Source organism: Eleutherodactylus coqui, chromosome 2 (genome assembly GCF_035609145.1).
Source record: "Eleutherodactylus coqui strain aEleCoq1 chromosome 2, aEleCoq1.hap1, whole genome shotgun sequence".
Lineage (NCBI taxonomy): Eukaryota > Metazoa > Chordata > Amphibia > Anura > Eleutherodactylidae > Eleutherodactylus > Eleutherodactylus coqui.
The window spans coordinates 321,656,170-321,668,300 of record NC_089838.1 but is presented as its reverse complement, the minus strand read 5'-3'; the positions used below and the strand labels follow the sequence as shown (position 1 = coordinate 321,668,300).

The 12,131-nt window shown below is 47.5% G+C and overlaps 4 non-coding genes across 4 annotated transcripts; 3 read left to right on the top strand and 1 right to left on the bottom strand.

The window, feature by feature from the left end:
* Nucleotides 1-1,753: 1,753 nt before the first annotated feature.
* LOC136613704 (U8 small nucleolar RNA) lies at nucleotides 1,754-1,889 on the bottom strand. Its single transcript, XR_010790927.1, has one exon. It is a non-coding gene; the product is annotated as a U8 small nucleolar RNA (small nucleolar RNA).
* A 5,522-nt stretch (nucleotides 1,890-7,411) lies between these two features.
* LOC136613701 (U8 small nucleolar RNA) lies at nucleotides 7,412-7,547 on the top strand. Its single transcript, XR_010790924.1, has one exon. It is a non-coding gene; the product is annotated as a U8 small nucleolar RNA (small nucleolar RNA).
* A 1,745-nt stretch (nucleotides 7,548-9,292) lies between these two features.
* Nucleotides 9,293-9,367, top strand: TRNAI-AAU (transfer RNA isoleucine (anticodon AAU)). The gene has a single exon. It is a non-coding gene; the product is annotated as a tRNA-Ile (tRNA).
* Nucleotides 9,368-9,679: 312 nt separating this feature from the next.
* On the top strand, nucleotides 9,680-9,754 carry TRNAI-AAU (transfer RNA isoleucine (anticodon AAU)). The gene has a single exon. It is a non-coding gene; the product is annotated as a tRNA-Ile (tRNA).
* Nucleotides 9,755-12,131: the final 2,377 nt, after the last annotated feature.

Below are 12,131 nucleotides of genomic sequence, written 5' to 3'. Positions count from 1 at the left end.
GCCTCTGCCCTGTGCCGGTCACTGCACTGGCTGCCCGGTAAATACAGAATTCAATTTAAACTTACTACCTTCATCCACATAGCCCTCCACAGCGCCCCCCTTATATCGCCTCCCTCATCTCAATCCATCACCCAGCCCGGGCTCTCCGCTCTGCTAACAAAAATAGACTGCGCACCCCTCTCATTCCCGCCTCCAAGACTTCTCCAGAGCAGCAATGGTCCTCTGGAACGCACTACCAAAGGCTACCCGGGCAATCCAGGACTCGCAGAACTCCAGGCGTGCTCTAAAAACGCACCTCTTCAGGGAAGCATACCTCCTGATAACATGCTCGCTGTCCTATTGACTGATACCTCTGCTAGCCATCATAAACCGCTCCTGCAGTCATACTGTTTCTGCCGTCACACGGCTAAATGTCTGACCATTGTCTGTGTATATCACCCCTCACTCTCCACCTCGCCATACCGCGCACATCTCCAGCCCCTTTACCTTCTGTATCACCCCATTACCTGTAGTATGTAAGCTCGTTGGAGCAGGACCCTCACCCCTATTGTTTCCATCAGCTGATTACTATGTAACCGTGGTTCTGTAATGTTTGTATTTTGTCTTTCTGTATCCCCCTGTCTATGTAAGCGCTGCGGAATATGTTGGCGCTATACAAATAAAGTTTATTATTAATTTGCCTTTTGCTCTTTTCTATCGCCCATGTTTCCCTATGGAGTCTTTGCTTTATTGAATTGCAATGCACAAACTTGTAATGGAATGCGTTGCTAACATCAGAAAATTGCAAGTGGCAGCAAGAAAAAGCAGCGCTGATGCTCAAAAATCATGTCAACAAAAACACGATTTTGCCACAATCACCCATGTAAAACTATCCTAAAAGGTTTTTATTAGAGATGAGCGCGTGTACTCGGAAAAGCACTACTTGCTCAAGTAATTTGCTTTATCCGAGTATCGCTGTGCTCGTCCCTGAAGATTCGGGTGCCGCTGCGGCTGACAGGTGAGTCGCAGCGGGGAGCAGGGGAGAGCGGGCGGGAGAGAGGGAGAGAGAGATCTTACCTCCGTTCCTCCCCGCTCTCCCCTGCAGCTCCCCGCTCCGTGCCGGCACCCGAATCTTCAGACCCGAGCACAGCGATACTCGGATAAAGCAAATTACTTGAGCAAGTAGTGCTGTTCCGAGTACGCTCGCTCATCCCTAGTTTTTATCTCTCATCAGTGTACGGTAGGTTTCTGGCTTGCCTACTGAGAGGCGTTTAGATGTTGGTCACGAAGGGTATTTTTTCTCCCTAGGGAGAGTGTCTAGAAGGTGTGAGGAGACTTAGAAGGTCATTCATGCTCCTCTGGGTAATATGCAAATAAGGGAGATGGAACAAACCCTCCACAGTGCCACCTATTGGAAGGCAGGATTCCTTCAGATCAATGTTAGACTTTTTATACAAGCCTTGTATAAAGACCGGGAATTGAAAGCAATTCCAATAGGTGGCACTGTGGGGCTCTTGTTCATGTGTCAAAATAGCCCATGCAAGTCTATAGGAGTGTTAAAAATATGCAGTGAAAATGTATAAAATGTACGTATTCACTGTGAATTTATATAGAAAGTGAAATCTCCTGCACCTTCTTGTTTTCTTTCTTTTTGTTCCCCTAAATACACTGAGAATTTGTACTAATTTACCACATGGATACGAGATGAGCCGCTTTAGCCTCAAAACTCCACAAGATGTAATCCAACCTTTATACTTGTAAGTAAAGTTGCAGCATCAGAACATCACACCGCCTAAGACATCAGATCAAGGGGTGCGGGAGTCTTGTGTAATCAGACACTCAGCCTCCTCCATTCATCATGTACTGCGCCCCCTGGTGGAGGAACAGGGAAGGAATAACCTCACTGATAACACAGGGAAGGGGTTGAGCTGCGGACACTCACATACAGACACTCAGCACCATTAGGGAGACGTAATACATAATACACTGCCTCAGAGAGAAAATGTCGCACCATGGAGAAATGCCCGAAGTGAAACAAAATTCAATCTACAGACAGAGAATTAGGTCCTCAACAATCAATTTTCATTTTAAAAAATCCCACATCTCCTGTGACCCAATAACCAGGATGATCAGTAAGTAGTGTAGAGGGGGCCACCATATTGGGTGACACACTTGTTAACTTGGGTTTGCCACAGAACAAACTTTTAGCAAATTTCTACTGGTTTAGTTCGCTCAACACTAGTAAACAGGTCTATGTGCTTGTATGTGCCGCATACCTCCATATAACCTGGCCATGTGTCATACCTCATTAATACCTATTATATTTGTGTTTGTGCAGCAGTTATTGCATCTACCTTTATATTTATTATTTGTGATTATAGGTGGTCTATTATATCTCCTTGCTCTGGATTTTCCCTTTTCCTTGCCTCCATGTTTTATGTTCTACCTTCCCCCTTTCTCTCTGGACTTAAAGCAGTCATCCAAACAGCTCCCACTGGGAAACTCCGGGGTTGGAGCAGAAGCCGCTGCTCCGTCCTCTGTGTAGTGGCCGGTGCCTGTAATTGCGCTGCCTGAAAAACCCCTTTAAATTAGTTATGTCCATGCAACACCTCAGCTAAGCTTTAGGCCTCATGTCCACGAGTGTATGCGTAAAATGCTGCATGCAATTAGTTGCATAACTCTGGATTGAATCTCTTTCTCTTTGCATATGATCTCGTGTCCATTTTTTGTGTGCACGTATGGCTGTGTATGTTCTGTGTATGCACCGGATTTTAGTACACGTGCAAAAAAAAAAACCCGCAACAAACCCTGCTTTCTTATCACTTCATTGCATGTATCCAGGCAACATGTGTTTTACACACAGTGGTTATGCAAACAATTATGTAAGTACTGTGTTAGTAATGCTGGAGCCGGAGCCTGGAAGGCAATAGGAGCAGGCAGGCATGACAGGGTTAACGGGGAATGAAAGGGTTAAGCAAAAGGGAGATTGTTCTGGAAAAGGGGAGGGGAGAAGGGGTGGAGACATCAGAAAAAAGGTCACATGACTAGGCAGTTGAGAGCCATCTTCCAGAAGGAGAAGACGGAGATCCTGGAGAAGAGAGAAGAAAAAGCCTGAATATATAAGCCGGAAGAGTGAAGAAGGATGAAGAAAGAAGTCTTGCAGGTGGCAATGAGAAGTCCCAAGACTGCGGGGAGAAGACTGAGGACCACAGGGAGAAGGTAGAAATCCCAAGATCGTGGTGAGAAGCCTGAGGAAGACAGTGAGAAGGTAGAAGCCCTAAAACCGCGGTGAGAAGCCTGAGGAAGATGGGGAGCAGGGAGAAGATCGAAGCCCCAAGACTTACCTCATATGGAGGCCTTGCTGAGGAAGATAAGAGCGGAGGTGGAGAAGAGAGGCCTGCAGTGGAGATGTCCGGAGCTGTGCTGGTGATGGGGGACTCGGTGCAGGTGGCAAGAGCAGTAAGGGAGAGGTGGCTGCGGAGGGCGCGTGCGCTTGCATGCCTCAGCCTGGGGCAGAGTCCCGTGTGCTGCTGATGCATAAGGAGTCCATCTCCTGTCGCTTCGGGTATGTCTTCCTCTGAGACACAGCAAGTGGGGGAGGACAGACCCGGGAGAACTTCTGTCAAGCGGTGTGGCGCCGTGTCTGGTGCTAGGCCCTGTGCTGCCAGGAGGTCAGGGCTTAGCTTGGGACGATATACAGTGTAAGTAGGCAGAGGTGGGGGCTGCTCACCCAGTGAGATTCCGTGTGGAGAGCAGCCCTGCAGCAGAAGCATGTAGGGACAGAGCTTCTAACAATAGTGGGAGCCCCAGGAGACATGAACGTGGGGGTGCAGTAAGGGGGCAGCAGTCAGCTGGCCCTGAGATGATAGGAAGAGGAGGAGACTCAGGAGGAGCAGTGGCGGCTGCGGCCACAGCGGTGCAGGAGCAGTAGGGATGGGAGCAGACGGTTCGGATGATAGGCATAGGAGAATAGGAGCCTGAGTGACTTGAAGATGAACTAGCGGCTAGCGGGTTCATAGCCCCCAGGCAGCCGGGTGAGTTAACATCATTGTCCTGCGTGTCAGCTGTAGCGGGGCCGTTTGCGGCCTGCGAGGCGAGAGGCGACCGTAGGAAAAATGTGTGCTGGGGTTGGAGACTTCTGGAACTTTATTAGTCAGCTGTGGGATTTTTGTCAGAGACGAGAGCTGGGGGTGGAGGGGGAAAGGTCTGTCACCAGTGTCAGCATGGACCATGCCGTCACGAGCGTCCACTAGCAGTGAGATCGTCCAAGTAAGAAGTTTGGCTGGGCTGACTGGGATGGAACAGACGGCGGGGGTAGGGGTGACATTACATACCGAGAAATACAGTAATAGGGTGAGGCTAGATAAGGCCATGGGTGAGGTATACATGTGATTTGAGGGGCATTTGGGGCACACTTAAAAAAGGAGGTGAGGGGGAAGATCTGGCAGGACGATTGCGTGAAGAGATTTTCTCTGCTCCCACAGGAAAAGTTTGATTCAGATAAGGGGAGAAGAATGCAGTATAAGTTAGAAAAGCAGAGGTGGAGGGTAACTCCGCAGACATTCACAAATTGGCTTCAGGCCTTTTCCATTTTGGTGAGTGTGATCGGAAAAAAGGCCCCGGAGAATTGCTTAGGGCTTTTTTGCTATTTAGATTCTATTGGGGAGCCCCATAGGGTGTATAACCTGTCTGCACTATGACGAGCAGCTTAGGTTGTCCGTCCATCTATCCATTGGGATCAGAAGGACATAGGGCTATGGCTAAGGTTGATTGCCCCGGTGAGATACAGGCAGCCCTTTCATGGAGGGGCCGGGTCGGCAGGCAGTTCACAGGGAGGGAGTCAGGCTGGGCATGGTGGAGGAAACCGTCCTGGATTTTGTTGGCAATTTAATGAGTTCAGGGGAGTTCAATGCAAGTTCAGGGGAGGGTGCAGATTTAATCACATCTGCAACCTTTGCAATGCGGGATCACAAGGGTCCGCAAAGTGTTTTAAAAAGGGAAAAGGAAAGGGACAGGGTTTTGGTGGAAAAAGGGATGACACCAGTGAAACTGGAAAAGATGGTCTCCTTCCTAAGTAGATATCAGGATAAGGATAAGGCAAAACTGTTGTTTGAAGGGTTCCGGGACGGTTTCAAAATTCCACCCCCGCATCACGTAGTCCTATTTTCCAAAAAGAATTTATGGTCGGCACTGTTGTGTCTGACCGTAGTAATGGGAAAACTGGCAAAAGAGGTTTGCTTGGGTCGCATGGTGGGACCTTTCAGGGAACTTCCTTTTAGGGATTTCATTGTTTCACCACTAGGGGTAGTGCCCAAAAAAGAACTGAATAAGTTTTGGTTGATTCATCATTTATCGTACCCGAAAGGGATGTCGGTTAATGATGGTATAGACCCTGAGCTTTGTTCGGTGGTGTGTATGTCATTTGACATCGCGGTTTGGTGGGTGAGAAGGTACAGGTCCAGGACTTTGTTGGCGAAGGCTGATATTGAGTCGGCTTATCGTTTACTGGAAAGTGTATGGTTGTTGGGCTGCTTTTGGAATGGGGACTATTTGTGAATCGTTGTTTGCCCATGGGCTGCTCCATCTCATATGCTTACTTCGAAGCCTTTAGCTCTTTAGCCTTTCTGGAATGGGTGGTCACGGACATCGCAGGAATGCAATCGGTCATCCATTATCTGTATGATTGTGGGCCCAGGTGGGTCGCCAACATGTGCTGCTTTGTTGGGAACGTTTCAGTGTGTTACCCATTGTTTTTGGGTGCCGTTGGCCCCTGAAAAGACAGAAGGTTCCATGACATTTTTGAGTTTTTTCGGCATTACCATTGACACAGAGTCAATGAAATGCAGGCTGCCAGAGGAAAAACTGAAGGCTTTAAAGGCGGATGTAGAGAGGGCTAAAGAGTTGACAAAAATCACGCTACGTGATTTGCAGTCATTATTAGGAAAGTTTAAGTTTGCTTGCCGAGCAATGCCTATAGGGAGAGTTTTTTGCAGGAGGTTGGAAGCAGCCATGGCGGGAGTGAAGGCGCTGCATCATTTTATTTGGGAGGGATTCATAAAGATGACTTTGTGGTCAGGCCTTCCTTTTTTTTTAAAAAAAAAAAAGGGCTGTCAGTAGTGATGGATGAGGCATGTGAAAACGTGGACTTGGAACTGTTTACACATGCGGCAGGCAGTTCTGGTTTTGGGGCCAGTGGTGTGTGGGGAATTGGCCGGAAGCATTGAGGGAGAGCGGGTTGGTTTAAAACCTGGTACTATTAGAATTGTTTCCGATAGTCGTGGCAGTGGCGCTGTGAGGGGACTGTTTTAAGAATAAGAAAGTTAGGTTCTTGTGTGACAACATGGGTGTGGTTCAGGTCATCAACTCACTGACGGCCTCATCACCGCCGCTAGTAATTCTAGTACAGTATCTGGGGGTCCTGGGGAGTCAACAAATTGGGTTGGAGGATGAAGGCAGGGGCTAGAGAGCTGCCTTCCCCCTCTTTTTAGTTATAAGTGGGAGTTGGTGGATTTGTCACCTCGTGGTTTTGACAGGACGGTGCCCTGCAAAAGATAGGTGGAGTTGCTAGCCTGCGTAGGGCTAGTGCGCCTCAGTGTCGAGAGGTAGACGACTAGAGGCCAGTCGGTGAGTGTGGTTCTCCCGAGCCGGCTTGTTTTAGCGGCAGGGGGTGTGTTGTTGGGAAATTGAGTCTCTTGGGTCAGTGGTGTGCGGCGTGAGGCAATAACAAATATTTCCCTGATTGTGAGGCGATATATTAGTTTGGGGCTCCTATGACCTCCCCTGGAGTTTTTCTATTGTAATGTTATATTTTGTTATTTTTAATAAAATGGCTGCTATGGCCAATTTAATGCAGTTGGTGTGTTGGTGTTTTATTGGTAAGGGGGGAGTAAGGTCACAGCGACAAGGGCTCCGTTATACCTGTGTCATGCATTGCATATTCACACACACCCATAGAGATCAATATGGCTGTAGGAATGTTACACATGGTAAAATAGTGCATGCTGCGATTTTTTTTTTCTCATGCATACCGACATACAGTGTCCATGCACATGTGCATGGATCAACAAAAATGCATTGACTTTAATTGACTGCATTCACTGTGTATCCCGTAACCGTGCGACACACGTGTAATACACGGTGAAAAAACACCCACAGATATGAGGCCTAAAGGGATGCAACCCTGAGTCCAACTTCATTGCCATGGTAACAGATTCCCTTTAAAGACTCAAACTGAGTCAGAAAAGTGTTAACTTGGTGTTTTTATGGTTTGCACATGGCGAGTTTTTCAACCAGCTTACGAATGAAGATGAAGTTTTTTTTCTGCCTTCTTTCTACTTTCGGTGCTCGAGTCCATCATTGTTACCCTGCACGTCTCCCTAATGGGGCTGAGTGTCTGTATGTGAGTGTCCGCAGCTCAACCCCTTTTCTTGTATCATCAGTGAGGTTATTCCTTCCCTGTTCCTCCACCAGGGGGCGCAGTACATGATGAATGGAGGAGGCTGAGTGTCTGATTACACAAGACTCCCGCACCCCTTGATCTGATGTCTCAGGAGGTGTGATGTTCTGATGCTGCAACTTTACTTATAAGTGAAACTACTTTTAGGAAATCCTTACGGTTATTTCTGTTATTAGGATTGTTTTATTCCCAAAACATTTATTTTCTGTTTACCTGACAGAGAAGAAATGTCTTATTGTTACAACCCCCAGCTATACTGAGACCGGTGTCCCAGAATGCACCTGTTATCGGAGTGGCAGTGTGCTCACTTCATTAGCTTCTAGGGCTTCTAAATGCAGCTAGGGCTTATTTTGGGGGAAACAGTAGGACTTCCTACTGTAAAAGTTGCATCTCACCACACGTAAACCGCGATGCAACACCAAGCAAGGCTCCATAGGAAAACAAAGACTTAAAAGCATCACAAATAGCGGGAATATTCAGCAAGCTGCGATTTATTTTTTCTCTCCCCCCAATGTAGCAGCCTACAAAACTTTGCTAAGGTGAAGGAAACCATTGAAAAGCCTGGGCTTCCCATATATGAGATCTGTAGCACTGATGCATCAGGAGAAAATCGGGCGATTTTATCTCCCCTGTGAAAGCGGCCTCAGGGAGACGTGATACATGACACACAACCTCAGGACAAAATGTCGCACCATGAAGAAATGCTCAAAGTTAGAGGAAACTCAACACACAAAAAAGTAAAGTTCTGAACAATCGATTTTAATTTCCGAAAATTCCCCGTCTCCTGCGACCCAATAACCCGGATGATCAGTGAGTAGTGGGGCCGCCATGTTGGGTGATATAGTTGTTACCGCGGCGTGACATGGATTCAGTGAGTGCGGGCATACTGTCCTCGGTGGGGCTGACCATGTGATATTGACCATAGTCCACAGGTGACCGTCATTACGAGGATGTGGGAGAGCGATCCCTGCACATCCAATCCTGTTCCAGAGATTGCCATTGGGGTGCATTTAGACTGGGGCCAAAGAGATATCGGTCCAAGAAACTCAGACCATTATTGCACTTGCAAAAATGTGATTTTTATGCAAGTGTGATTTGTTTTATAAGAAAAAGCAGCAGTTGTTATTTTCCTGCGCTTGAAAATTGTCCATTATTGCCTTATGGGAACAAAACTAATTTGCATCACACTCACATGTGTACGCAGGCATGATGCAAGTGCTTTAGTTTTTTTTCTTTGCTTGTCTCACATGATGGTTGCTTAGCTCAGTTGGGTTAGTGCATGCTGCTAGTCATGCCAAGGTCGTGGGTATGATCCCCGTACGGGCTGGCTTATGAAGTGTCTGAAGAGCCATCAAGCTCTGCTAGGACATAGGTAACAGCCTGTTTGCTTTGGAAAATGTTTGCAGGCTTTTTTGATGTAGAAAAGGGAGCAGTGATGCATGTGTATGTGGATCAAAGAGGCCAAATACACAGTCACAAATCATGGCTGGTTAGAGCGTGGTGCTAATAACACCAAGGTCGCGGGTTCGATCCCCGTACGGGCCAGCTTACGTAGTGTCTGAAGAGCCGACAAGCTCTTCTTTGGAAAAGTTAGCAGCCTTTTTTCTTTTGAAAAGTGGAGCAATGAGGCATGTGGCTCAAAGAGGCAAAATGTGCCATTCTGCCTCATGGCGCATTAGCTCAGTTGGGTTAGAATGTGGTGCTAATAGCTCCAAGGCCACTGGCCACGTTCTCCAGTATCCAAAGAGCCGTCAAGTTGTCTTTTGTCAAAGTTTGCAAGCTTTTTTGATATAGAAAAGGGAGCAGTGATGCATGTGTATGTGGATCAAAGAGGCCAAAAACACAGGCACAAATCATGGCCGGTTAGCTCAGTTGGGTTAGAGCATGGTGCTAATAACGCCAAGGTCACGGGTTCGATCCCCGTACGGGCCAGCTTACGTAGTGTCTGAAGAGCCGACAAGCTCTTCTTTGGAAAAGTTAGCAGCCTTTTTTCTTTTGAAAAGTGGAGCAATGAGGCATGTGGCTCAAAGAGGCAAAATGTGCCATTCTGCCTCATGGCGCATTAGCTCAGTTGGGTTAGAATGTGGTGCTAATAGCTCCAAGGCCACTGGCCACGTTCTCCAGTATCCAAAGAGCCGTCAAGTTGTCTTTTATCAAAGTTTGCAAGCTTTTTTGATGTAGAAAAGGGAGCAGTGATGCATGTGTATGTGGATCTAGGAGGCCAAAAACACAGGCACAAATCATGGCCGGTTAGCTCAGTTGGGTTAGAGCGTGGTGCTAATAACGCCAAGGTCGCGGGTTCGATCCCCGTACGGGCCAGCTTACGTAGTGTCTGAAGAGCTGACAAGCTCTTCTTTGGAAAAGTTAGCAGCCTTTTTTCTTTTGAAAAGTGGAGCAATGAGGCATGTGGCTCAAAGAGGCAAAATGTGCCATTCTGCCTCATGGCGCATTAGCTCAGTTGGGTTAGAATGTGGTGCTAATAACTCCAAAGCCAGTGGAAAGTGGAGCAATGAGACATGTGTACCTGGCTCAAACAGGAAAAACGTGCACTTCTAGCTTATGGCCCATTATCTCAGTTGGGTTAGAATGTGGTATTAATAACACCAAGGTTGTGGGTTTGATCCCCGTATAGGCCAGCTTACATAATGTGGGGGTCACTCTGCAGGTGACAGCATAACTCATGTTTATATGTAGTGAAAATGCTGCAGCTGCCATATCCACAGTCAAAATCTGTTTCTGCAGCTGATTTCATACTATGCAGTGCTCCCCAGCTTCTGGTTCCTGTTGGACCTGCATCTCCTGACCAGGCCACTTGGAACTGGAAGCCCATAGAGGGGAGTGCTGCATAGTATGTAATCAGATGTGGGTTTATGACTGATTTCTGGTCAAGAAGCACCAATTTTAACTGCTTTTTAGACGCAGAAATACTGCAGAATTTTCTCCCTGTATTTTGAAACGGCCCTGTACTTTTTATAACACCGAAGGTAAAATCATAGGCCGTGATAAGCCCCGCCCCTGACCACACCCCTCTGTCCCGCTATGAGCCCGGGAAAATCTGGTCATCTTATCTAATAAAAAGCAAAACGGGTGTGAAAAATACAGCCATGTGATAAAGGGCCCTCAGGGTGTTTTATATCCTTGAGTACCTGCCCACCACACCTACTTATCTCCCTGCGTTTCAGTAGTTCTGAATTTTTGCCTTCATGGAGCATCGGTGCGAGTGGGAAAAAGAAACAATGCCTCAACAGCGCCATCTATTGGAAGGCAGCATTCCTGCAAGTCAACGGCAGAGCTTTCAATAAATCCTGTAACAAAAGCTGAGAATATGGATCAAAAACAGAATCTTCTCCAGGAGAAAAGAACAAACATACATAGAAAGACTGCTTAAAGGGGTTGTCTAGGATGAGAAAAACATGGCTACTTTCTTCCAAGCACAGCACCACTCTTGTCCATAGCATTGTGTGTGGTACTGCAATGGTATTGCAGTTCAGCTCCATTGATGTGAATAGGAGTTGTTGTTGGGGCCAAATTTAACATGGGCAATAAAAACGCAGAATTATGAAACCCACGCTTTTCAATGGTTTCTTTTCCACTTGTGATGTTTTCACTCATGCAATATTGCGTGCAAAAAACCACAACATGCTCTATCTTTTTGCTCTTCTCTGCTCGCACCACCACCTGCACTAGCGACCCTCTCCCATCACACCTCCTTCGATCCCTCTCCCCAGTGGTCATCTCCCATCTCACCACTATATTCAACCTCTCTCTGACCTCTGGCATCTTTCCCTCTCCTTTCAAACATGCCGTCATATCCCCACTACTAAAGAAGCTGACACTTGATGCGACTGATGCTACCAACTACCGAACCATCTCTAATCTCCCCTTCATCTCCAAACTACTAGAACGCCTAGTTTTCTCCCACCTTGTAAGCTATCTATTAGAGAACTCTCTCCTCGACCCCCTACAGTCTGGCTTCCGACCTCAACACTCGACAGAAACTGCCCTTACAAGGGGATCTAATGACCTACTGACAGCCAAATCGAGGGGCGATTACTCCCTACTGATCCTCCTCGACCTCTCCGCAGCATTTGACACTGTTGACCACAAACTCCTCCTCAGTGTGCTTCGCTCCATCGGCCTAAAGGACACTGCTCTCTCCTAGTTCTCCTTCTACCTGTCTGACTGATCTTTCAGCGTCTCCTTTGCTGGCTCTACCTCTCCTTCTCTTCCCCTTGCTGTTGGGGTCCCCCAGGGCTCAGTCCTTTGCCCCCTCCTTTTCTCTATCTACACAGCCCCTATTGGACAAACCATCAGGAGATTTGGCCTCCAATACCCCCTCTACGCTGAGGACACCCAGCTATATACCTCTTTCCGTGACATCCCTGCACCTTTCCTCCAAAAGATCACTGACTGTCTGTCCGCTGTCTCAAACACTATGTCCTCTCTCTACCTAAAACTAAGCCTCTCTAAAACTGACTTACTGGTATTTGCACCCTCTTCTAACCGACCTCATCCTAACATCTCTATCTCAGTGTGTGGCGCCACCATAACTCCTAGACAGCATGCCCACTGCCTTTGGGTCATATTCGACTCTGATCTGTGATTTACCCCCTACACTTTTGTCCCAGAAGTGACGTCAGATGCCAGGTAACGGGCGCCAGAAGCAGGAGCGGGGGACACCGGAGCAGCGCAGGAG